Here is a 24,332-nt window from a genome sequence, read left to right on the forward strand (position 1 = left end):
TCCCTGCAGGGATTCGGGGACGTGGGACAATGCTGCAGGAGTGGTTGGAGTGGATGATCTTACAGCTCTTTCCAACCTTAACAAGTCTGGGATTTTAAATATTCCAACTCTGCCTTTCCTGAAAGGCCAGAAAACAATCACGCTCACGCTGCTGGAAAAGAAATTGGACAAAACAATGGGATTGGAACTCATTTCTGGCTGATTTTGCACCTATTGCACCGGCTTAACTTTCTGGTCATATCACAGAACTCAGCTGCATAAAGACACATATAGATATAGATACAGATATATGTATAGATAGATTAATATATATAGATTTTATACTTATATGTAAGTATTTTTATATATAAATATTTTATATTTTTATATATGTACATGTGTATAGACATGTATATATGTATAGATTTATAGATATATTTTTTATAGTTATATATGTATGTGTGTATACATATCCATATGTGTGTGCATATATGTATACATTTATATATATTATATTTATAGATATGTACATGTGTATATATATGCATATGTGTGTGCATATATGTATACATTTATAAATATAATTTTTATATATGTGCATATAGACATGTATAAAAGAGTGCATATATGAATAGATTTTTATATATATTTTAGATTTATGTACGTATATATATATGCATATGTGTGCATATATGTACAGATTTATATATATATTTTAGATTTATATATAAATGTATGTGTGTATATATATGCATGTGTGTGTATATATGTACAGATTTATATATATTTATATATGTATGTGTATAGACATGTATATATGTGTGCATATATCTATAGATTTATATATAAATTTTAGATTTATATATATGTACGTGTGTATATATATGCATATGTGCACATATATGTACAGATTTATATATATATATTTATATTTATATATATGTATGTGTATATATGCATATGTGTGTGCATATATGTATAGATTTATATATATATTTAGGTATATGTACATGTATATATATATTTGTGTGAATATATGTGTATATATATATATTTGAAGTGTATATTTCTGGAGAGCAGAGAGTCAAGCCTAATTATCACCAAAACTCATGGCCACTAAACTTAGGTCAACACCAAGTCAATCCTACTCTGCAAAAAATGCACTTAAAAATAAGAACAGACCCCAAACCCACGCAAAATGGAGCCACGCTGGCTCCCAAGGGACTTTCTGTCCACAGGTCAAGTACAAACTACAAAGTGCTTTTGTAGAGATGAAATTAAATCATAAACATCCTATTAAATTAACCCCGCTATGTCTGAACAGAACCTTGCCAACCAACTTAAAATTCTCAGAGATACCTTGAATTTTATTTTATGAAGAATTCTTTAGTGTTACCATCTACTGATCCTGGAAATTCTGGTTTCCCTCTAGCACACCCAGAGCTCTGATTCTTTCAAGGAAACCAACTAAAGGCATTAACTAAAAATAAAAAGCCAACGAGATCAGCTTAAGCAGCTTCCTTAAAAAACATATCCTATTTCACAGCACGCTCATTAATGGAACAGAAGTGATATTTTGATATCATGATTAAGAACAGTTCATTTTGAGCATCTTGCTCACCAGCAGATCAAGGCAATTAACTGGCAATTTGCTCACTAAATGACTTCCCAAGATGTGCTACTGAGATAAGGCAAAGCCCTTTTTAAAGTGACTTTGAGCCAGCAGAAGATGGACCTGCAGGGAGTGTTTTTGTAAACAATGTACAAGTTGATTCTTCAGTAGTCACGGAAAGCTTCTGCTTCAGGAGTAATGACAAAAGAAATATTAATTTATGTGGAACAGCAAGAGACTGGGGGGTTTTCTCCTTATTTCCCAAACTATAACCACTATAAATAATGCTGTGATGGAGAAACATGCAAAACATCTTTTTTAGAAAATATAAAACTGAAGTTCTTGATTTCTTTGTATTTTAGGAGAGCGGGTGTGAGCTGAGAGCAGATAAATCCCTTTTCCTGCCCTTTACTCTTTCTGCCCCACCACTCAGTGCTGCTTCACAAGGAGCTGTGCTGGCTCCTGGATGACAGAAATAAAAAAATTGCCATCCTTCAGGGGCTGGGAAAAGGGAGGTTTAATGACTCACAGTGAACATTTCCTGGTGACATTCCAGGGAAGGATCTCACACCCCTCAATCCCAACCAGCACAAACTGGTGAAACAGGGGAGGGTGCAGCAGAGCTGGTCACAGAATCACTGACAGAACGAGGCTGGAAAAGACCTTTGCGATCATCAAGTCCAACCTAAACCCAGCAGACAGAAAGATCTTGAGAAGGATTTGGATCTCTGCCCACCCCTCCTGAAGCCCCAGAAGCCCAAACCTTGTGCAAAGGGCAGAGGCAGGAGGGCCCAAGGCAGGGCTCAGAGCTGCAGGACATTTCTGACCCAAAACTGAGGTTCTGGTGCTCAGCTGAGCCACATCCTGCACCCAGGGGAGGTGGCTGCTGCTGAGAGCTGAGCCCACGGTGTCCCCACACTGCCACTGAATTTGCCCACCCAGAGCCAGTTTTTTGTTCTGCACTTTGGGCTAGAGCTCAGTTTGGTGTTCTCCACGACCTTCCTCCCCAACTCAGCCCTCGCCCTTCTCCTCCAGGTTGTTCTCCACATCCTCACCTTGAATTTGGCTCTGGCCAGCCCCGGAGGCTTTTGGATGTCCCTGTGCAGAGCAGCCCTGCCCTGCAGCACAGCAACTGCTCCCAGATGGAGCCATCTGCCACCATCTGCCACCGTGCTGAGCGAGCACTTCGTCCCCTCAGCCAGAGGTGCTGCTCTGCTCGAAAATGATGTGCAGAGACCTCACTGCCATGCTTGTCTGGACTCAACCTGCCTGCAGAGCTTGCTCCCCGCTGCAGCACAGATTTGGTCTGGAGCGCCCTTGTCGGCAGCAAGGGGGTGATATGAGATGGTTTCAGTTTGAAACCGGGAGAAACACTCATTTTGTGCAGCGGTTTTGGTTTGTTGATTTGAAATTTGGCTCATTTTGAGAATTCTCCGTTAATGCTCTCAGGAGTGTGGTGGGTTTGGTGTTGGCTAATCACTGGAGTACTCATGTCCTGCTGGGAGGTGGGATTAGGAGAAAGGCAAAGCAGCTTCAAAACTTGAGAAGGGTAAAATTATAAGGGTATAAAGGCAAATTAAAAGAAAAATGTATTAACAGTAACTAAAGGAAAGTAATAAGAATTAGAAGAAAACCTTTAGAACACTTCTCCTCCCCCTACAACGTTTTCTTTCTCGCTGACAATGTAAAGAAAGAAAACTTAAAACTTTATTTAGTTTACTACCTCTGGAGGTTTATTACCTCTAGAATAGTCTTTGATGTTATCGCCCCGAAGTCCTGAATGAGCTCCTGGAAGGTCAGGAACCTGCAGAACCGTGCCAAGTTTCAATATCTACCTCAAACAAGCTTCCACAGATGTGAGCTTATTTGGTAATCGTCTGCACATCAAAATAAATCATTTTTTAAGGGCCCGGGCCAACGTAAACAGGAAGAAAACATTGTGTTCAGAGGTCAGACTTTGCATGTTTTCCAGGGTTTTGATGTCCTAAGGATGTTTGTTAGGATGTTTTGGATGCACACAGAATACAAAATCAGGACTTTGTTAACCAACATCCAGCCCTTGTACTGAATCTTTAAAAAACCCCAACAGAAATTGCTTTTTGATGAATAGAAAAAGCTTTACAAGCCTCAGTTATTCCAGCAGACTGCAATTGCTGATGTTTTGACCATTTGCCTCAAGCACTGGAGGGAGATGAACTTGCAAATGCCACCCCAAGTCAGTGCAGCAGAAATGCGAACAGCTCAGCCCGGATGCTCCCTGACAGGAGTGCAATTACATCCCAAAGAGCCCACAGCCTCTCCTCAAAACATCAAATAAATAAATGAATGCTTGGATCCAGTTTATTTGTGCCCCAAAAGGGTTTTTAAAGCCCCCTTTTCCACCTGACATGAATTCATTGCTTCTGCCATAAAGGCTGCACGCCCTGTGAGAAACCTTCCAAGTGATTTTCAAACTGATCACAGCAAAGCTGAGCTTGCCAACGAGCTCTGGACACCACTCAGGCCAATCTTCCGTGGAAAGCTGGGCTTTAGTTTAGGTTTTCCAGGAACTGTCAAGCAGATTCATCAGTATTTCATGAGTGTCTTTTAGAACAGTAATTATGAAAATGACTTTTGCTCATTAAGGAACTTCCTTTCCCGCACGACTGAAATGACAACACTGAGGCACTCGCTGCTCCTCCAGCTTTGGATAAACCCACAGAGGAGCTGCAGGAGGTGAAGCTGCTCCAGACCTGAGCTGGCCAAACCTTTCCTGGGTTATCCTGGCAATCTCCTCACCATGGAACTCCCCTTCATCTTTAAAACTCCAGGCAACACTGGTTTGGGGGAGCCTGGGAGGGTTTTATCAAGCCTGGATAATTTACAGGAACTTCTACACCCTTCCCTGGGCAGCAACACAACAGAAATCCCATTTTCCTGGAGATCCTACTTCACTGTGACACCACAGGGTGGTAGCACCACGACAGGGATGGAGAGCAGAGGGCTCTCACGCAGCATTTGGGGTCCCACTCAGCTGCAAACTGGGGTGTTTGATGTTCCTCTAGGAAGCCTTTTTCACCCAACCTCCCCCGAGCCAGAAGTCACAAAATCCTCATTTCCAGGACAATAACAATTTGTACTGGAGCTCCAACTCCTTTCAGTCATTTCCCAGCATCTGAGCTGGATGAAACAATGGAACACAGAGATGCAACACAGATGGCTTAAAAGTCATTTCAAACACCCAACTGTTGTGGGTTTTCACCACAGAGGCAGAAAGTGGCTCTTAATAAAGCTGGGTGTGGATGGCTGCCACCAACTCCATCATGCCAACAGCCTAAAATTCCACGAGACTCAGCCTGAACACAGCCCCAAACCAGTCATTTATTATTATTTACAGAGCCCCACAGAACACAGTGGTTCCAGAAGATGGTTATAACCATCTTTTTACTTTTTACTCAATGTAAGAGTCCATTAAAAATAAGAAAAAAAAAAAAAAGAAATTAAAGGCCTGCCCAGCTTTACTTCCAAAGTGTCATTTGTACTTTGAATATACAGTTTTGCTACAGCCTAATGTAATTTTACAGAACAGCAATCCATGGATTCTCAGGCCAAAGTCTGTCAGCAACTTCTCATTGGAAAAAATGAGAATCCACTGCAGACCTGAAGAAAGATTCAAGCATCAGGAATCTGCTCCAGGAGAGGACGCAGCAGGGAGAAGAAGGAATACCTGCCCTCAGGAGACACTTTGCCTTGTGTGCCTCACTGCTGTTGTTCCAAACACCAGCTTTCAGCTAATCACCTTGATTGATCAGCTTTAGCAGAAAAGAGCACTGAGAATTCATGGATTTGATAGCAGAGCAAGAGATGAGCACGAGGTTTGGGAAACAAGGCTGGAAGAAAAACAACCAAACCTCAAAGCCTCAAACTGAAACACTCAAGTGTTGCCCCATCCCTGGAAGTGTCCAAGGCCAGGTTGGACAGAGCTTGGAGCAACCTGGGATGGTGGAAGATGTCCCTGCCCATGCAAAGATTATAACATTTCAAAGTTAAATCCCCCAAAAAAACCCAAAATCTCATGCTCTGCAAGTGCTGAGCATGGCCCTGTGTCCCCCTCCAAGGATCTGAGCAACCTCTGTGACCTCCTGAGGGTCAGCTCCTCCACAGGAGCAAACACTGCTGCATTCATTTAGGGAACAAAAGGAGTATTATGGGAAAATCTGCTGCTCGCAGTTCTGGTGTGACATCATCAAAAAGGGCTTTTTGCTTCACAAAAAACAGGGAAATTTTGGGCACTCTGTAAGCAAGCAAAAGTTTCAGGTGTTCTTCTTTGAGAGCAGAAGAGTCATTTTTTAAAAGACACAACTTTTTTAGGAAATAACCGTCTTTATATTGTACTTAAGGACTTTGCTCTGGTTTTCCCTCTTGAATATCAGATATTAAAAGCTCATGGCATGGTCCCTGAATTCCTACAACTGCCTGAAATCACACGGGGAAATTCTGCCCCCAGCAGACTGGGGAGAGGCCTTACAAAATGTGCCAGCCCTAAATTAGAGCTGCCCAAACTCACAGAACCATGGAATTGTTTAGGTTGGAAAAACCCTCCAAGACCATCAAGTTCAACCATGGCTCCCAAGGCCACCACTGCCCCATGTCCCCAAATGCCACATCCACAGGGCTTTAAATCCCTTCAGGGACGGGGACTCCACCACTGCCAGGGCTGGAATTCCTTCCCATAAAGGAATTTTCTCAAGTATCCACCCTAAACCTCCCCTGGCACAACCTGAGGGCAATTCCTCTTGTGCTGTCCCTTGTTCCTTGGGAGAAGAGACCAACCCCAACCTCACAAGAACAAGAAAAAAAATCTCACAATCTCCTCTACTGCAATTTGTTCTTCTCCCAAAACAAGAATGTAGCGACTTTTCAAGGCTCTGGAAAAATTCCTTGCTCCTGCCAGCCTCCCCCTCTCTGTTGTTCCTTTGCCACCTCAGCTGGGACATCAAATTCATCCCCTGAAACTGCATTTTCCATGATATTCCTTGGATTTCCTCAGGCTTCTGTGCTGATCCAGGGTTTATGCCTCAGCAAATAACCAAAAAGAAAGAAACCACCAGAAAAGTCATTCAAAAAAAGTTAAAAAAAAACCCCCTATTTCTTCTCCTCCTTAGTCGTTATTGTGGAGTACACAATTAAATTGTAGCACAGTCTTTTTTAGGAAAATGTTCTCTTCAGTTTTTAATATCTACATTGTATTAAGATCAACTATTTAAAAGATAAATAACATAACATAACTCTATTTACAAGCTATGCAACACTTTCCATTTTAACCCATTTTCTTTGGGAATTTCTGCAATAGGTGCATTTCCTTTTTGGAAAAAAAAAATAAAGAAAAAGGTATTTACATGACTTTTTTTTTTTTTCCCCCCAGCTGAATGAGATTGCAAAAACAAAGCCCTGGCTATTTAAATACATCATCCAGAGAAGCTATTTCTGGAAGGGCAGTGTTTACACTTTGGACTACAACTCATTGAGGAGATGTACAACAGCAGTGCTTGAAAAGCTGCTCTGTAATTGGGATCTGAGGCTCTAAAACAACCAAAAAAAAGGTAAAACTCTCCTTCATCCTCAGCTTCCAGGTGAAACCTCAGCACCACATGAATATGCATTTTGTATTTTATATACAGCATCACAAGTTTGTGAGGCGCCTCGGGACCGCTGAAGAAGGCACGGAATAAATGAAAATCATTTTAATTAAAAGCAAATTAAAGGGTCCTCTAATCCAGGCAGCGGCAGCAAATCCTTGGAGAGTTTTTAGGACGAGGCTCCTTGAAGTTCCATCGCTTACAACCCTCTCTAATTCCAGTTTCCTTCCCTGATTCTCCCCAAAGGAGGCTCGGAAACGGCACGAGATCAGGTTTATTATGAAAATTCTGCTCTAGTTGCTAAAAAAAGCTTTTGCTCCAGTTTCTCAGTGGCCAGAGGCGCTCGCACCCTCGCAGAGCAAATAATAAAGGAACGACAAAGGCAACGTTTGTGCTCTCTGCAGGGGGAAAGAAGAGACAAGATTCCATTTTAGGCTTTGAAGAAGTCGTTTCAGCACTGATTAGGAAAGTTGGAGCTCTCCTCCTTGACAGGAGGCTTTGGAAATGCCGCGCAAAAAATCAACCACGAAGGGAAATGTTATCACAGGGATGGCTTCAGATTAGAGAAGTCACAAGGAAGGAGAATGTTGACAACTGAAATGAAATTATTCCTGTGCTCTTCTCCACTGCTGCTCCTCTGGCAGGAGCACGTTGCTGGGAAAATCTCCCTGGTTTCCCCCTGCCTGTCCCCAGCTCACCGTTGCCAATCCAATAAATTCCAGAATGAATTTACAAACGCTCCCAAAAATAAACAGGAAGCTAAACCCAGTCATAGTGTTTAGTTCTGTCTAAAAGGCATTTTAATATGTATTTATCTCCTTAAATAACTGAATTCCTCTGCTACGAGGGGAAAAAAAAAAAAAAAAACACAAAAATCTCAACCTTGAGGGAAAGAATCCAAACAACTGAACAAGAGGAACAGAAAAAAAGAAAAAAAAAATGGGCAAAACGCCTGGAGAAACTCTGCTTTGATTTTGACACATGGGAATAAATGGGAAAAAAAATATTCAGCTAACCCTTCTTTTAATCAAAACATCTTCCATCTCGTGTGCAAATTTCAACAGCTGAGAAAGCATCCTACTCAATCTCCCCAAAGTGGTGTCAGCATGTTTTATGTAAATACTGCTTAACAAGGGATGGGTGTTTGCAGCAAACACTCTGACTTCTGCTTTAGCAGCTCTGGATCCACCTCTGGATCGGAGGAATTGGAATTCTGGAGAGGATAACAGGAGATGTGCACAGAGGAAAGGTTTTTTTTTTTTTCCTTTAAATAGTCAGGATGTATTTGTTAATGAGGGGTTTTCAGTGGTTATTTAATAAATTACCAGGAGGAAAACATGATGACTCAGCTCTGCGCCAGTCTGTGGCACAGAACGTCTTGGGAACGACTTGAAATGGCTGGAAATAAATTGGGGTTCGGTGATGTTGTCACCCTGAAAGGACCCCGGGAGCAGGGCAGCTCCCTGGGACAGTCAGAGCTGTGACACAACAGGAGCAGCCCCTGCTCTGGGAGTCATCCACAGCACCCCATGGCAATCCCATAACCATCTAAACCACCCCATAACCATCTACAGCACCCCATGGCAATCCCATAACCATCTACAGCACCCCATGGCAATCCCATAACCATCTACAGCACCCCATAACCATATTCAGCACCTCAAGCCAAACCCATAACCATCTGAACCACCCTGTAACCATCTACAGCACACCATGGCAATCCCATAACCATCTGCAGCACCCCATAACCATCTACAGCACACCATGGCAATCCCATTACCATCTACAGCACCCCATAACCATCTACAGCACCCCATGGCAATCCCATAACCATCTAAACCACCCCATAACCATCTACAGCACCCCATAACCATCTAACCTACCCCAGAGTCATCTACATCACCCCATGGCAATCCCATAACCATCTACAGCACCCCATGGCAATCCCATAACCCCCACAGCTATCTAAAGCACCTCATGGCAACCCCATAACCATCTACAGCACCCCATGGCAATCCCATAACCATCTACAGCACCTCATGACCATCGGAACCACTCCACAGCCACCCCAAAGCCATCTGAAAGATCCCACAGCCACCTAAAACACCCAATAGCCACCCCACAACCATCTAAAACACCCTAAAAGCCATCTAAAATACCTCACAGTCCCCTAAAATACCCCATAATCATCCCATTACCCTCTAAAGCATCCCATAGCCACCTAAAACACCCCATAACCACCCCAAATCCACCTGAAACACCCCACAGCATTTGGGAAATGTTCTTTTCACTGTCACACAAAGCAGGCGCAGCTCCCAGCACTGGAAAATCCAGCGTGCAGCACGTGCAGGGATACAAACAGCACAAAAACAACCACCAAGATCAAAGGATTTCTGTTTTCCAACCTTCCTCTCCTGTCCCTTCCCCTCTCTCTGCAGCTGAGAACTCCCTCAGCCACCCTGCACCAGTGTTTGCTGTGCCAGGCCAGGAGAATATCTGGGTTAAAAGAAATAAATTCATTTTAAAGTTAGGATGGAAAAAGCCCTGCAGAAGGAAACATTTCCCTGATGGGATTTACAGTCTGAAAAAAAAAAAAAAAAAAATGTTCTACATCCTCAGAGAGCAGCAGCTCAGGGGCATGAATAAGTAGCTGAGAACAGGCAAAAACCTGTTAATAATTTTTGGAAGACAGAATTCTTCTGGAAGAAGACACTGACATAACCACAACATCCTTCACTCAGACAGACCAGCAGCAGTTCATTTATTTCAGCTCTGTCTGTCTCCTCTGGTTAGTTTTTAACTTTTCCTGTCCAAAAAACCTCTGTCCCATCCTGGCTCCCTGGGGACACAAGGGAGGCAAACAGAGCAGGCAGACTGGGATGGGTGAGGCAGCTCCTGATGGAGCCAGGGAAGGGCAGGTCCTGCTCCCATCCCCACCTGGAGCTCAAGGAGTGCACAGACTTCACAAAAATTTTGCCCAGTGCGAGGGAACAGAAGCACAAACCCCTTTCCTACCCTGCTGCAGCCTGGGATCCACATCAGATCCCTGATAAGAGTGAATTTCCCTCAATTCCCCCTTCCACATCCCACATAATGCATCTCTACTTCACCAACACCAGCGATTGTGTTCAATGTGATTAAAGGAATACATTTTCCCATCAGCTGGAGCGATAGAAAAGCTGTTCCCAAAGCGATAACACGAGGCTGGGGATGGCAATTCCTATTTTTCACTCTCCTCAGAATGTTATCAGCGTGGAGGAAAGGGAACTTCCAGATAAGCACACACAATCTCTCCTGTCTGAGGCACTGAGTTTTATCTCGGGGGGGGGGGGGTTCTCACCATCTCCCACCTCAGCTGCAGGAAACATTGGAGCATTGCCCTCATCTCCATCCTGCCAGCCTCTCCTCAGCCCCAGCCGTTCCAGGATCCACCAGCAGGACCCAAGGAGCTGTTTGGTCATTTTGTGATGTGCAGGAGATGTGACTTCCCCCCACAACTGGCAATTTTCACTACCCAAGTCCCGTGATGCCAAGCTCACCCACAGCCTTTTCTTCCTTTAGTTTTTAGGATTAATGTGATGTGAATAAACTGTTTCTCTGCCTTCCAGCTTCCCATACTGAGCCCAGTGGAGAGGACTTTTCCTTGGAGAAGTGCACAGGAAGGAGGACAGCACCCTCCAGAGATGCTTTGAGGAGCAGAAATTGGTTCCAAGTTTGTTTTTCGTAACACTGAGGGGATAAATTAAAAGTTACTGCCCTCAGGGAGCATTTCTTGTTTGCATTTACATAAAATTTCCTTCATTTGAAGATTTTTAGGTATGTCCTACAGAGATCTGACCTTTTTGCTTGGATGCTGCTATCCTGAGACCTTCTGCAGAAGCCAGCCCAACTATTTGTCCAATGTGGGAGATGAAAACCCAGATTTGTATAAATTTCTGCTTATTTCAGCCGTTCTTCAGTACAATGACCCAAAAAGAAATGAACTCCGTTCTTCCTTAAGTCCTTATTCCTGCTGGCTCCAGGAGCACTCAGATGTTCCTGTTCAAAGGCTGGATAAACAGCCAGAAATCCAAATGGAAAACAAAAACTTCCCGTGGGAGGCTGAAACAAAATTGATAAAACTCCTCACAAAAACACAAGACTCTCACTGTTCTGTAAATTCTGATGAGGAAGGAGCTGTACAGCTCCAAGCTGAAACACAAAACGTGCTGGAACCCTGGATGCTGAGATTTTTCAACTTTCTGTGCTGAAGGGCACAGACCCACAAGAAAAATGCTATATTAGACCTGAGGCTGTGGAGAAAGCTTAAAAATTGATTGCTCGCACTGGGATTGTGGGTGTGGAGTTTGGATAGAAGTGTGTGATGTCACAGGGTGGAAAACACAGAGTTTGGGGTTTTAGAATATAGCAATACATATGGGGCAAGATGGAGGTTTTAGGGTGATGGCTGGTCCTTCTCCATGGGTTTGGGTGGTTTTGTGAAATTGGACAAAAAAGTCCTCATTGTGGGCATGAGTGATTAGTTATTGGGTTAAAAGTGAAAATAATTTAGGTGTCATTTCTTAATTGGCTAGTTTAGACCTCGTAACAAGAGACAGTTGGCCATTTTGTAATTGTCAGTAGAACGCTGTAGAACTCACAACTTGTAAAACAGATAAGAAATAAGAAACATCTCAGCCTGAACGTGACCTATCCTCTCAAGTGCCTTCAACCCTGACCTTGGCAGAAGAAGAAAAAAGAAGCCAAGAACTGGCAAAAATGAACGTGGAAAAATCTTCAGAGAGCTCCAGGAGTTGCTCAGGGCTGAGGATGACAGCGAGGGCAGTGATTCCTGTCACCTGCAGGCTGACAGGACTTCCAGTCATGACACATTTTTACAGAAAGAAGTCCACAAATGACAGGGATTTAATCTAGAAGCAGACTGGATTCTCCACATGTGGGAAATGGATTTACAGAAAATTTTCAAAGCTTGCCAGAAGGTTCACATAGTATATATCTGTATGTAAACTCTGAGATAAGAAATACTAACTTAGAAATACTATAGAATAGGACAGACATTGTTAAGAGAGAAACAAGTTGTAAAGGGTGGCCTTTTAACTAAGACTAGATACCTTAGAGAAATAGAACTATGAAAGATACATTGTAGTAAGACTCACAAAGAGTAATTTCAACTAATTAACCATTTACAACGTAGTGTAACAACAGCTAATAAACCAAGAAACACTTGTAATTAAAAAATAGTTAACTTCTAATTGCAATAGCGTAAATTACAACATCTGTATTGTCTCACCCTTCACATAAAACAGAAAATGGAAGAAAAGGTTTTAAAAGACCTCTCAGTTGCCCCATCTCTAGGTCAGAAAAAGGCTTAATCCAACATCCATAGGCTCCCACCCCTTCAGTGGTGGGGAGTTATGCCCAGCTTTTGGCACAGGCTCTGTTTTTGCACAAAGAAAACACCCTCTGTGGCTTGGTCGCTTCTGAAAGGCTCAAATAACAGAGCCTGTCTTTCAGATGAACTTTTCTCTCAAAAACTGGTGGCCAGATGTGCCTACACAGATGGATTCAGCCATGAACGACACGGAGCTGGGAATCCATCAGCTCAGAAAGGCCTTGGATGCTTTTGGGCAGCCACAGCTTCTCTGGGCACAGCATCCAAGGCCTTTCTGAGCTGATGGATTCCCAGTTTGGAATTATGGAAAGGTTTGGGTTGGAAGGGACCTCAAAAATCATCTCCTTCCACCCCCTGCCATGGCAGGGACACCTCCCACTGTCCCAGGCTGCTCCCAGCCCCAGTGTCCAGCCTGGCCTTGGGCACTGCCAGGGATCCAGGGGCAGCCACAGCTGCTCTGGGAATTCCATCCCAGCCCCTTCTCACCCTCCCAAGGAATAATTCCTGCCCAAAATCCCATCGAAATCTGCCCACTGACAGCTTAAAGCCATTCCCTGTGTCCTGTCCCTCCCTGCTTTGTCCCCAGTCCCTCTCCAGCTCTCCTGGAGCCCCTTCAGGCCCTGGCAGAGCTCTGAGCTCTCCCTGGATCCTTCTCCTCTCCAGGTGAGCCTCCCCAGCTCTCCCAGCCTGGCTCCAGCCCTTGGAGCATCTCCATGGCCTCCTCTGGATCACTCCAGCAGCTCCACATCCTTACCCATAACTGGTTCATTCCAAACTCCATGAATTATTTCACAATTAAAACAACGCAGAGTAAATATTTCATCCCAAGATCAGCACAAATCTTGCTGAAACCAAGTCTGCACAGCCTCAGTTGGCTCCTGGCGGGTCCTCGTGGGCCACGGGCAACTGAGGTCAACTCAGCAAGAAAGAACATGCAACACATTTGTTCCATTTGTTCCCCAGAAACATCAGGACAGGACAGCCAAATGAAAAGCAGCAGGATTTTCCTTTTAAATGCTCGCAGTAAAAAATGCTACTGAAGGCATCAGTGGCCAGGAGGCCTCTCCCAAAGAGAGGAGCAGAAAACGAGGGGTGACGAGGCCCAGGCACAGCCCACCCACACACAGCAACCACGGCTCGGCATTCCCAGCAAGAACGCTGCTCCTTCTCCTGGAAAACAGCCTCGGAAAACGCCCCAAACCTGCTCAAAGAGACCAGGCTGGAGTGAAATCCAAGTGCTTTCCTTGAGGCTGCAGCGAGGGATCCCTGCCTGCTCCAGGGCATGCAGCTAACACCAAAGTGCATCTAAAATAAAGCTTTGCCAGCAACCCGCAGCATAAATTTGTCCCTTAAATTTGATGTTATGAGAGGGTGAGAGGAGAAGTAATTCAGATTTCTGGATCGCAAGGCTGTGATATAATTTTAGGCCTCTCTAGGATGCAGGATTTTGAAGATTCCTCATCCATTCAGATCCAAGTGGAAGGAGGTTTTAAAGATTTGATCCTACCTGGCCAAAAGCTCATGGACAGGCACTCAAACAACACCAGCAGAGACATTCCCAAAATAAGGAAAATTCCCAAAATAAGCAAAGCTAGCGATCCACTTAGAATTTTCTTATCCTGCCCAGGACATCAGGTCAGATGTATTAAAGGCTATTTCAAAATAAAATGCAGTAGGAGCATCCCCGAGGCCCAATAACAATATCCTTTCCCCATTGTCCAGACTTTGTTTGCTTGGGAACAAAGCACACAGATGATTTTAGCATTCCAGAAATTTATAAACAAGGGATGCCTTGTTTGCCTTTTCCTACAGAAAGCGACATCAGCATAAATGTGTTCAATACCTGCTTGCACGACTTGGGAAAGATAAGATAAATAAAGAGCTCTCAAGGAATCCAGGAGCAAAGTGGGCTGTGGGGATTCTGTATGGAGAAATCCTCTTTTTGGGGCCCAACAACACCAGGGCATTGCTGCCATAAACACGAATCTCGCTCAAGTATTTAAATTTGATCATAATTAAAATAAATATTAAAAAAATCCAAACGAAAGAAACACACCAACCCTGCTGCCCCAACGACCCCAAATTTAATTTTACTACAACAATTACCTAGTGTCACTATTTACTGTCCTGACACAACCAGAATTAATTCTGTATTTACCATGCCTCAGGCTTGAGGCTATTTTAAGGAGCTGTTATTTCCCAAATTCCTATTGCCAAACATCCCATGTTGCAATTAGACAAGAGTTACGGCTTTTAAAGACTCTGACCAAAGAGCAACAACATGATGCAATTGTTTAGATGTTTCCAGGGAGACTTAAAAAGCCAGAAAACACCTGGTGCTTTTAAGAGCTCCTCATGGGAGTTCTTAAACACAGAGCTGGAAATTACACAAATGCCTCTGTGGTTTCTGAGTGTTTTCAGCCTTGCAAATTAACAGAATCTCTTTAATACCTTTGATAATTTATTAGCTCCTGCTGCAAACCCCTAAGCAGCAAATCCCTGCTGCCACCAGTTCTGCAAATGCATTGCTGCCTGTGATATTTCTGTGCTGCATCACTCCAATCAGTGATTTGAGGTGCTGAAAGCAGCTTGAAAAGTTCCTCTTCTGCCTGAAATCACAATGCTTTGCCGTGCTTACATCCCCCAGACACAATTCAGCAATGCTTAAAGAGCTATACAAAATGATAATAATATACATAATAAATATCATAATAATATATAACAATGATAATATAATGTAATATAATATAATATAATATAATATAATATAATATAATATAATATAACCATAATAGTTATATATATAACTACATAACACTATAATAAAAACCACCAGTACTACAAGGAATTTTTAACAAAAGCATCATGCCCTCCTGACCTAGTGAGATTAAGAAAAAAAAAAAAAACAACCTCAAATCCATAAAACAAAACCACAAGCCCCCAAAAACTAAGAAATGTCATCACCTGCCTTTGGCTGAGGGAAGAGGGGACTTCCCTACGCTCCTGCCTTGCCCTGCCCAGGATGGAACAAATCCCTGCTGAACGGGCTCATGTTCCCCCTTGGGCTTTGTTGCTTCTGTCCCCGAGGAAAATTCCAGTTTCCCTGCAGGGATAAAGGCTCCTGTGAGCCCGGAGGCAGCGCCCATGAATGGCTGCAGTGTTCAGAGCCAGAGCCAGTCCTGCTCCCCAAAACAATTGGTGTTTGTGGTCCTCAGGCAGCAGCCCCGGGCATCAGCAAAGGGCTGCTAGCACCTCCGGGAGAAAATTCCAAGAGAAATACAATGTTTTCCCTAAAAATCCACCTTGTTTTTTGTTTCACACTTTCTCCAAAAATCCACCTTTTTTTTTTCGAACTTTCTCCAAAAATCCACCCTTTTTTTCATACTTTCTCAAAAAATCCACCTTTTTTTTTGTTTCATGTTTTCTCCAAAAATCCACCTTATTTTGTTTCATGTTTTCTCCAAAAATCCACTTTTTTTTGTTTCATATTTTCTCCAAAAATCCACCTTTTTTTTTTTTTGCTTCCTACTTTCTCCAAAAATCCACCTTTGCCTGTTTCCTACTTTCCCCAAAAATCCACCTTTTTTGTTTCATCCTTTCTCCAAATATCCACCTTTTTTCTTTCATGTTTTCTCTAAAAATTCACCTTTTTTATTTTGTATTTTCTCCAAAAATCCACCTTTTCTTTGTTTCATATTTTCTCCAAAAATCCCCCTTTTTCCTTTCATCCTCACACATCCAAGCAACTCTCAACAGCCACCACCAAAGCCATGGTGGGAAATGAGCTTAACTAAGTGAAAGCCACAGCTCAGCCACACTCATGGCATTAAAAAACGAGGGCAGATCTTGCTCTGAAAATCAATTTTTATGACAAAATGTTTTATGCACATAAAGTCACACGTGCAAGGTGTTTTCTGTGTTCAGGCTCTGATTATTCAAAGCAGAAATTTCAAAGCCCATCGCCTTCACCAGCTCTGAATTCTTCCCTGGAGCTGAGGGAGGGGAAGAGCAGAGATGGATCCTCCAAACCCCGTCCTTCAGGTGGGATTTTCACCCCCACTCGCCCTGGGCATCCCTCAGCCCTCACTTCAATTCCTGCTTCTCCTCATCCCAAAAACCTCTGCCTTTCCCAAAACCTCTGCTCCCCAGCAAAGCCACTTCCTCCCCTGGGAACTAAAAACAACCGGCTGAAGTTTCACTCCTATCAAATCCCACCTTGCTTTATTCCCGTTCAAACCCTCCATGAACTTTCTGTAACCATTGGTATTTGTACAGAAATCACACCTTAAGAATATTTTCCTCTATTTTGTCTTGTTCTTTTGGTTTTGATTCATTTCTTTTGGTGGTAAGAATCAATTTCTTTGTATAGACATAAATGTGTGATAAATGTGCATCGCCCAACACCAAAACTCCACTAGTTTATCTCCCAAAGTCCTTTCCCTCATCAGAGAGTGTGGATCAAATATCTTTGAATAATAAAATGATCATTTAGGATGGTTAAAGGTGTCCAAAGCACTGCTGGATGGACACAAAACAGCCCAAGACATGGTTTATGCTCAGCCTCAGGAGAGCTGAGGCACCAAATTTAAGAGATTCAAATACATCTAAATCCAGGAAAAATTAAAAATGGTTAAAAACCATTTACCACACTTCTGAAAAAAAAAATAAATACCCAGCTGTGAGTGCATTTCCAGCTGAAAAAATCAGCCCACCATTGCCTTGTCCCTCCCCCAGGCCTGCACAGCTGGGCACAGCTCTGCACAGGCTGTCTGGCAGGACAGTTCCTGCCTTTGCTCCTTTCCCACGCCCCGGAGCTGGTTCCCATTACAGCTCCCAGTGCAGCCTTTGGAATGAGGGGGAAAACCCTCAGGGATGGCCTGGCCAGCCTGAAATCCCATTCCAGGAAAAGTGCACAGAGCAAAACTGCCCTGGAAGAGCCCGGTCAGCAGCAGCATCCCGCACGGATGAAAAAACAGAAATGCACAACTCTGCTCACAGAGAAAGGGCTCAGTGATTTTCCAAGGAAATTATTCAGGTTTCTTCCTCGGGAAATTCTGGTAAATGAGGCCAAATTTCAAGGGCAAATAGTTTGATGCAGTGCAGCAGTTCTGGAGCTTCTTCAGGACAAATTACAGCTCGAGTTACACGTGCACAAAACTGATCAATAACTTGGGCAGCTCACAGTCAAAGATACTTGTCTTGAGGGGCCCAAAACTGACCCCAGGATTTGAGGTTCCTCTTTGAAAAATGCCCCATTCTGACAAAATCAATTATCTCAACACCACAAGCTCCTAAGTCATTTTCTAATAGTTCAAACTGTGTAATGTAAATAGGTCATTATTTAAATATAGTTCCCTGTTTCCACCTTTTCCTTTCCTCCCCGCCTTCCCAGAAATATTTAAGTCTCTACAACTTCCTCTCCCCCCACTTCTGCTGGGAACCAGTGCTGGAGTGGGAGGATTGCCTGTGGAAAACAGATTAGAATTAAGTGTTGGATCCGTGGCCTTGAAACGTGCCCTCGGCTGAGTTTTTAATTTGGGCTTTTCAAGATTGATCAGCACACGTGTAATTTAAAAGCTATTTGAAGCAGCAAGGTAGGGAGTTGGACTTAAAATTAATGAGCTTTTGACATCTGCAAACAAAATGATAACATGAACCCATTTAAACTCAGGCCTGTGTTTAACAGGGAGAGCATCTATCATTTTAACGTGGCCACACAAAGGCTTTTCTGCTGCTATCCAAAAGCTGTTCCACCACAATCCTGCTCTCAGCAGCAATTTGCAAACTTTGTTCTATCAGATTAGTAGAAAGACAGGCTGCAGATCAATTAATATCATTGAATAATTAAATGTTTTAAGTGACATTCTGCAGCATGATTGAAGACATTCATGAAGCCCAAATTTAAATCAAGCAGATTCAGTTCCTGAGACATCTAAACCCACAGAACACGGGGTACAAACATTATTTATGGCTTGTTTAAATCAGGAATTTACTACTCAGGAAAGGCCCAGCACTGCAGCTCTAACAATCCACAGCATATCCCAGCAGAAACCAAGACTAGGAATGCAAAGGAAAATAAATCCTCCAAGGACAACCAGCAAAGATGACAAGATTAAAGGGCAAAAGACAATCAAGATCGAATTCACCAAAAGAAACAGTGTGCAGGCTGAGGGGAGGGTTAGGAGTGAAAACTGAAGCTGAGGAATTACAGCTCTTGCTGAAGAAATATTTACAGCTCCTTTATCAAATATCCTGCAAACCAGAGGTCTGTAAGCAGGAATTTTCATCGTTGGCTTCAAGTTGTGATCATGCTGCCTTTCATTTACCAGAGTTCGATTTTCTTCTGGACGGAAAATTCCATGAAAAGAACCAAGGGAGGTAAGAAATGACAGGAGCAAACTCCAAGATCAAAGCAGGCATGGTGTGAACCTCATGGAGCTTGGTCCCACCTTTGGGAATTCCCAGACAGGACAGCAGCAGCCCCTGTGGGATTCAGGATCTCAGACAGGGAACAACCAACAACTCTACAACCAACCCAAAGTCAACCACTCCATCCTCACCCCAGCCCAATCACCCCACAGCCTCGTAGAAGATAAGAGATTTCAGGATTACCAATTTCCCTGGGTAGCTGCTCTTCAAAAGAGCCAGGAGAGAACTGGGTTTTCTTCTAGAGAAGTCTCCATAACATTAACAAGAAGGAATTCTCTCCCTCAGTAAACTAAAGAAAGACTATTCCAGAAGTAATAAACTGACTAAAATTTTAAATTTTGTCAGTAAGAAAGAAAAAAAGTTGTGGGGGGAGGTGAAATGTTCTGAAAGTTTTGTTCTAATTCTTATTACTCTTTCTTTTAATTAGTGTTAATAAGGTTTTCTTTATATCCTTTTAAAATTTTGAGCCTACTTTGTCTTTCTCCTAATCCTACCTGACAACAAAAAGTGAGTACACTGATGATTAACCAGCACTGGACCCACCACACTCGTTGCTGTGTTGGAAAGGGGGGTTTGGAACCATGGAGTTCCCAGTTCATCCCAGTCTGGCTCAACCAAAATTGCTCTGTGGGTCTGCAAGGGGCAACTGGGATGAACCACAGCAGCTCCAGTTCAGCTCCCTCCAGAAGTTATTCCAGGGGAAACAGATTGATTTTGGTGGAAAGGAAGAAAACTCAGAACCACAGCAATTAAGGGAACACCGGGAACGGATGGAGCTCAGGAGGGTGAGATCTTGCCATGGATGTGCAGTTGGGTATTTCATTCTAAATTATTTTCTCCAGAGCAACAAAACTTACAAGTCAGAGGTTTATCCTCCAGCTGTCCTGATTATGTGTCCTGATCTTCTAGAAGTGACATGAGTAACACACTTTTCACTTCTTCCCTTGCAAATCTGTTATTTGCTTTCTCTTTAAAATTCACTGTCCTACTAAACCAAAGCCTTTCCAAGTCCTCATTCTCCCTGGTGTTTGTTGCTGCTGCATCCCTGTTTGTGTGTTATCTTCAGGGAACAGCTGTTCCAGCTGCTGGGGCATCCTCACACTCCTGTGGGAAAGAGCTGCCTCTTCCCAACACAGAAAACCCAAAATTGTCACTTCTATCGCCCAGATATTTTTTTAGTTTATGTCTCATCTCACTTCTGCCTGATTTACGGTTTGTATTTTGTCAGACCTCTCATTCTTACCAAAAAAAAAAAACTATTGCTGTACCTTAGAAAAAGGAAATCTTGGGTAAGACAAGCTTTCAGGACTGAACACTTTTTCCTTTTTACAGAGGGGATAAAAGGGATAGAAAACCCCAGGACTGAGTTGTCGTACATTTCCCAGTGACAGCCCACCATCACTGCAAGCAACAAACTAATCCAGCAAATTTCTTCCCAGGTTTATTCCTCCCCTCAGCCAGGAAACACCTTTGAACACAGGCAGATCTCTGTGAGCAGATTTTACTCTGCCATTTCAGCACTGAGTCAGTGCCAGCAGCCAAAGGGGAAAGGGCATTTTTGGGGCAGGGGATGTCACTGGTGAGGCATCCTCTGCAGGAAGCACAGAGGATTTGGGAAGGCAGAGGGATATCAGGGATGGAATTATTATTATACCTGCAGCAAGTCGGCTGAACATGCCTTAAAAATACACTCCATGATGTGAACAACTCAAAATTAAATCCTGTAAAAACACTTCAACAAAATGCTGCTGCTGAGCTCCTCCTAATCGCTGCCTTATCAGTATCTCAACTCAGCTCTGGCTTACACAAGTATTAAATATATTTGTACAACACACCTGAAGAGATATCAACATTTCAGCAAGAAGTTTGGAATAAATACAGGCAGGTTTTTTTTATGATTAACACTTAGAGCATTTGGGGTTGTGCAATTCAGATCAGACAGGACAAAAACACCACCAGGATGAAACCCTGTGCAGAAAGGCACAATGAGCAAAAAACACAAGACAAAGAGTTTAAAAAGATGCAGAAATCCTGCACAGAGCATCCACTCCTCATTCAGCCCAAATTCTGCTGCATCACATCACAAATCAGCACAAGCAACACCCAAACCATTCCCTGAGAACACTGGGAGCTCAGAAAACCAGAGCCACATCCAGGGGAGCCATAAACACTCCACCAAGACCAGGCAATTCCAAACTCCTTCATAATTCATGGAGCCAATTCACAGCACTTCCCATGCTGGGCACAGAACGATATTGCAGCTTACAGAGGGATTCTGCTGCCATTAATATTGCAGCAGGAGATCAATAATGAAATGCCCAGCAAGGAGCAGAGAGGTGCTCACTGCGGGCATCCAAACAGCATCCCTCGGGTCTGGCTGCTCTGCTGCTGCTCCCCAGCCTGCAGGGATGCTGGAAAAGTGCAGCTTCCCTCAAAAAATGCATCCCCCCCAAAAAAACTGCAGCATGCCGCCCCAAAAAACCTGCAGCCTCCCCACCAAAAAAACTGCAGCCTCCCGCCCCAAAAAAACTGCAGCCTCCCCCCTAAAAAAACCTGCAACCTCCCCATCAAAAAAACTGCAGCCTCCCCCCCCCAAAAAAAAAAAACCTGCAGACTCCTCCCCCCCCCCAAAAAAACCTGCAGACTCCTCCCCCCCCCCAAAAAAACCTGCAGACTCCTCCCCCCCAAAAAAAAACCTGTGGACTCCTCCCCTCCAAAAAAAACTGTGGACTCCCCACCCAAAAAAACCTATGGACTCCTCCTCCCAAAAAAACCTGCGACTCCCCCCAAAAAAACCTGCGGACTCCTCCCCCCCAAAAAAAAAACCTGTGGACTCCCCTCAAAAAAACCTGTGGACTCCTCCCCCAAAAAAAAAAAACCTGTGGACTCCTCCCCCAAAAAAAAAAAAACTGTGGACTCCTCCCCCCAAAAAAAAACCTGTGGACTCCCCCCCCGAAAAAACCTGCAGTCTCCCCCCCCAAAAAAACCCTGCAGCCTCCCCAGGGGTGCTGGATGAGGAGCAGAGTTGGAGTCTGATTCACCAAACCCACCCCATTGTGCTGCTCCCACCTCGCTGTTTTTAAAGGAAATGTGGTCCCTTCCTGCCAGCCCCCCTGGAATAAGGATGGAATTCCAGCTTCTACCCAGAACATCTGTTTTCAACCTCCTCTCCTGAGAAATGTTCATTGCATGTCCAGATACAGAGTAATTCACTTTAAATGCCCATTTAAAGGCAGGTTTTTTTCCACCAAAACATCGCCATTCACTGATGACACCACACACGGGATCTCCAGCTGCTGCTAAGCCCTGCCATAAATCCATGCTGAGGAATATTTTGGGAACAGAGATTGAAACACAACATCACTTTTACAAAATGCCAGCATCATTCCCAGGAGGGAGCAGCACAATCCTCAGGTTGTCTAGAATTGAACCATTTTCCTGCAGAAGCTCCCTCTCCTCCAGGAGCAGGGTGGGCTCTGTGTGCTCCCAGCAGCACGACAAACAATTCATTATTCCTTGGGATCTTCCTGCTTTTCCTCCTCCACAGCATTCCATGCTTGCTCTTTTTTATTTTCCACTGCAGCTGACCTGCTCCAAAACCTTGCACAAATTTTCCTGGCATCGCCAAGCGTGAAGAACATGAACACTTTGCTGATAACAAGAGCTGGAGAGGGGCTTTTGATAAGGGCATGGAGTGACAGGACAAGGAGGAATGGCTTTAAACTGAGGGAGGGGACACTTAGATGGGATTTTGGGCAGGAATTGTTCCCTGGGAGGGTGGGCAGGCCCTGGCACAGGGTGCCCAGAGCAGCTGTGGCTGCCCCTGGATCCCTGGCAGTGCCCAAGGCCAGGCTGGAGCAGCCTGGGGCAGTGGAAGGTGTCCCTGCCATGGCAGGGGTGGGATGGGATGAGCTTTGAGGTCTCTTCCAAGCCAAACCCTTCTGTGTTTCTGTAACACGTGGATCTGGCTCCCAGAAAACACCAAGGACATCTGTGACAGGGCAGAATTGTGTTGACTTCCTCCAGCTCCATTTCACAGTTTTGGCAGCTTGCCAACCCCTGTCCACTCATTTTTTCTTCACAAAACCTCTTAAATGAGTGAGAAAAAGGTCACCCAGTCCACCAGCCAGAGCTCTGCTGGATCACACTCTGAAACCAGCTCAGTTAATAACACAGCTCTGCAGCTTTGGGCATGACACCACCAGCTCCAGAAACCCAACAAACTCCAAAATCCTCCTGCACTGCTGCCACCTTCCAGCTGGGAAGGTGCAGAGCCCACTCTGTGCAAGGCAGGGAGCAGCTCTGCCCCAGCCCCACGGGAACCTGCGTGGGACAGGGGGGGGTTTTCCATTTTACTGAACCTGCTGAGTGCCCCAGCAATCCTTTCCCAGCTCCCCATCGTTTCAGCCCCCAGGGTTCACTCCTGACACCACGCAGGAGCTGGGAGTGCCATGCAGGGTGAGGGAAGGAGAATAAAGACTAAGAAAATTCAGGGATTTTAGAGAGTTGTTTATGGAAATCCAGCCCTTACTCAGAGATGAAAAACCTCGACTGAGTTTGTTAGCAGGTAAATAACCATAAACATGTGAGGCGGAAAGCAAGAAAAAAAAAATCAAAATGCGAACACAAACTTGGACCCAAATATGCTAAAATGCCCCACTTAACACCTGAGGAGAAATTCCTGCAGCCCAAACAGCCCCAGCACCCTGCTTTAGGTACAGAAAGATGTCTGGGTTTATTAAAGGTGTCAGCGAAGCTTTCAAAGCAGGAATTCAGTTTTGCTCTGTGCTTGGGAGAATCCCTGCATTTCAGGAATACCGAGCACAGCAATCCCTTTATTTGGGGAGCACAGCAAAGCAGCCAAACACTGCGCCCACACCATTTTGTTTCTCACATTCTCTTCTTTCCCTTCTTCTCGCACATTTCTGCGCTCCCGCCGCACATTTCAACTCCTCGTGGCACTTGAGAAATGTTTCCAGCAGAATTGGCTGTGCCCGGCGGATCCATCACCCCACAGGTGACGTTGGTTTGCATCCACACCACGGCCCCCTCCTCCTGCTTGTCCCACTCCATCCCCACCCTGCTCTCCCCAGTGCCACCACCCCAAGCCCCACAAACACCTCGTTACATTAAGGCTCCTCTCAAAGCCCAAATTCCACCTGATCGAGAGCCCAAACCCCCTAGAATTTCCCACTCTAAGCTTAACTGGTTTCATTTATCCCCCAGCAAAGCCAAGTGGGGGATAACAGTCCCTCCAGGACGAGGAAAGCACATTTTAGCCACATTTAAATCTCTTCTAAAC

General features: G+C 44.2%; 1 protein-coding gene across 2 annotated transcripts in view; it reads right to left on the reverse strand.

The window, feature by feature from the left end:
* PTPRE (protein tyrosine phosphatase receptor type E) overlaps positions 1-24,332 on the reverse strand; it is a 95,058-nt gene that overhangs the window by 69,295 nt on the left and 1,431 nt on the right. Inside the window, exon 1 of one of the 2 annotated variants that reach the window (XM_053983759.1) lies at positions 15,566-15,628. The exons of the other annotated variant lie outside the window; for it this stretch is intronic. The gene's annotated coding sequence lies outside the window, so the exon portion shown is untranslated. Of the gene's footprint in view, positions 1-15,565; positions 15,629-24,332 lie in introns of those variants that run through there. 2 annotated transcript variants of the gene reach the window in all.

This window comes from Vidua macroura, chromosome 8 (genome assembly GCF_024509145.1).
Source record: "Vidua macroura isolate BioBank_ID:100142 chromosome 8, ASM2450914v1, whole genome shotgun sequence".
Lineage (NCBI taxonomy): Eukaryota > Metazoa > Chordata > Aves > Passeriformes > Viduidae > Vidua > Vidua macroura.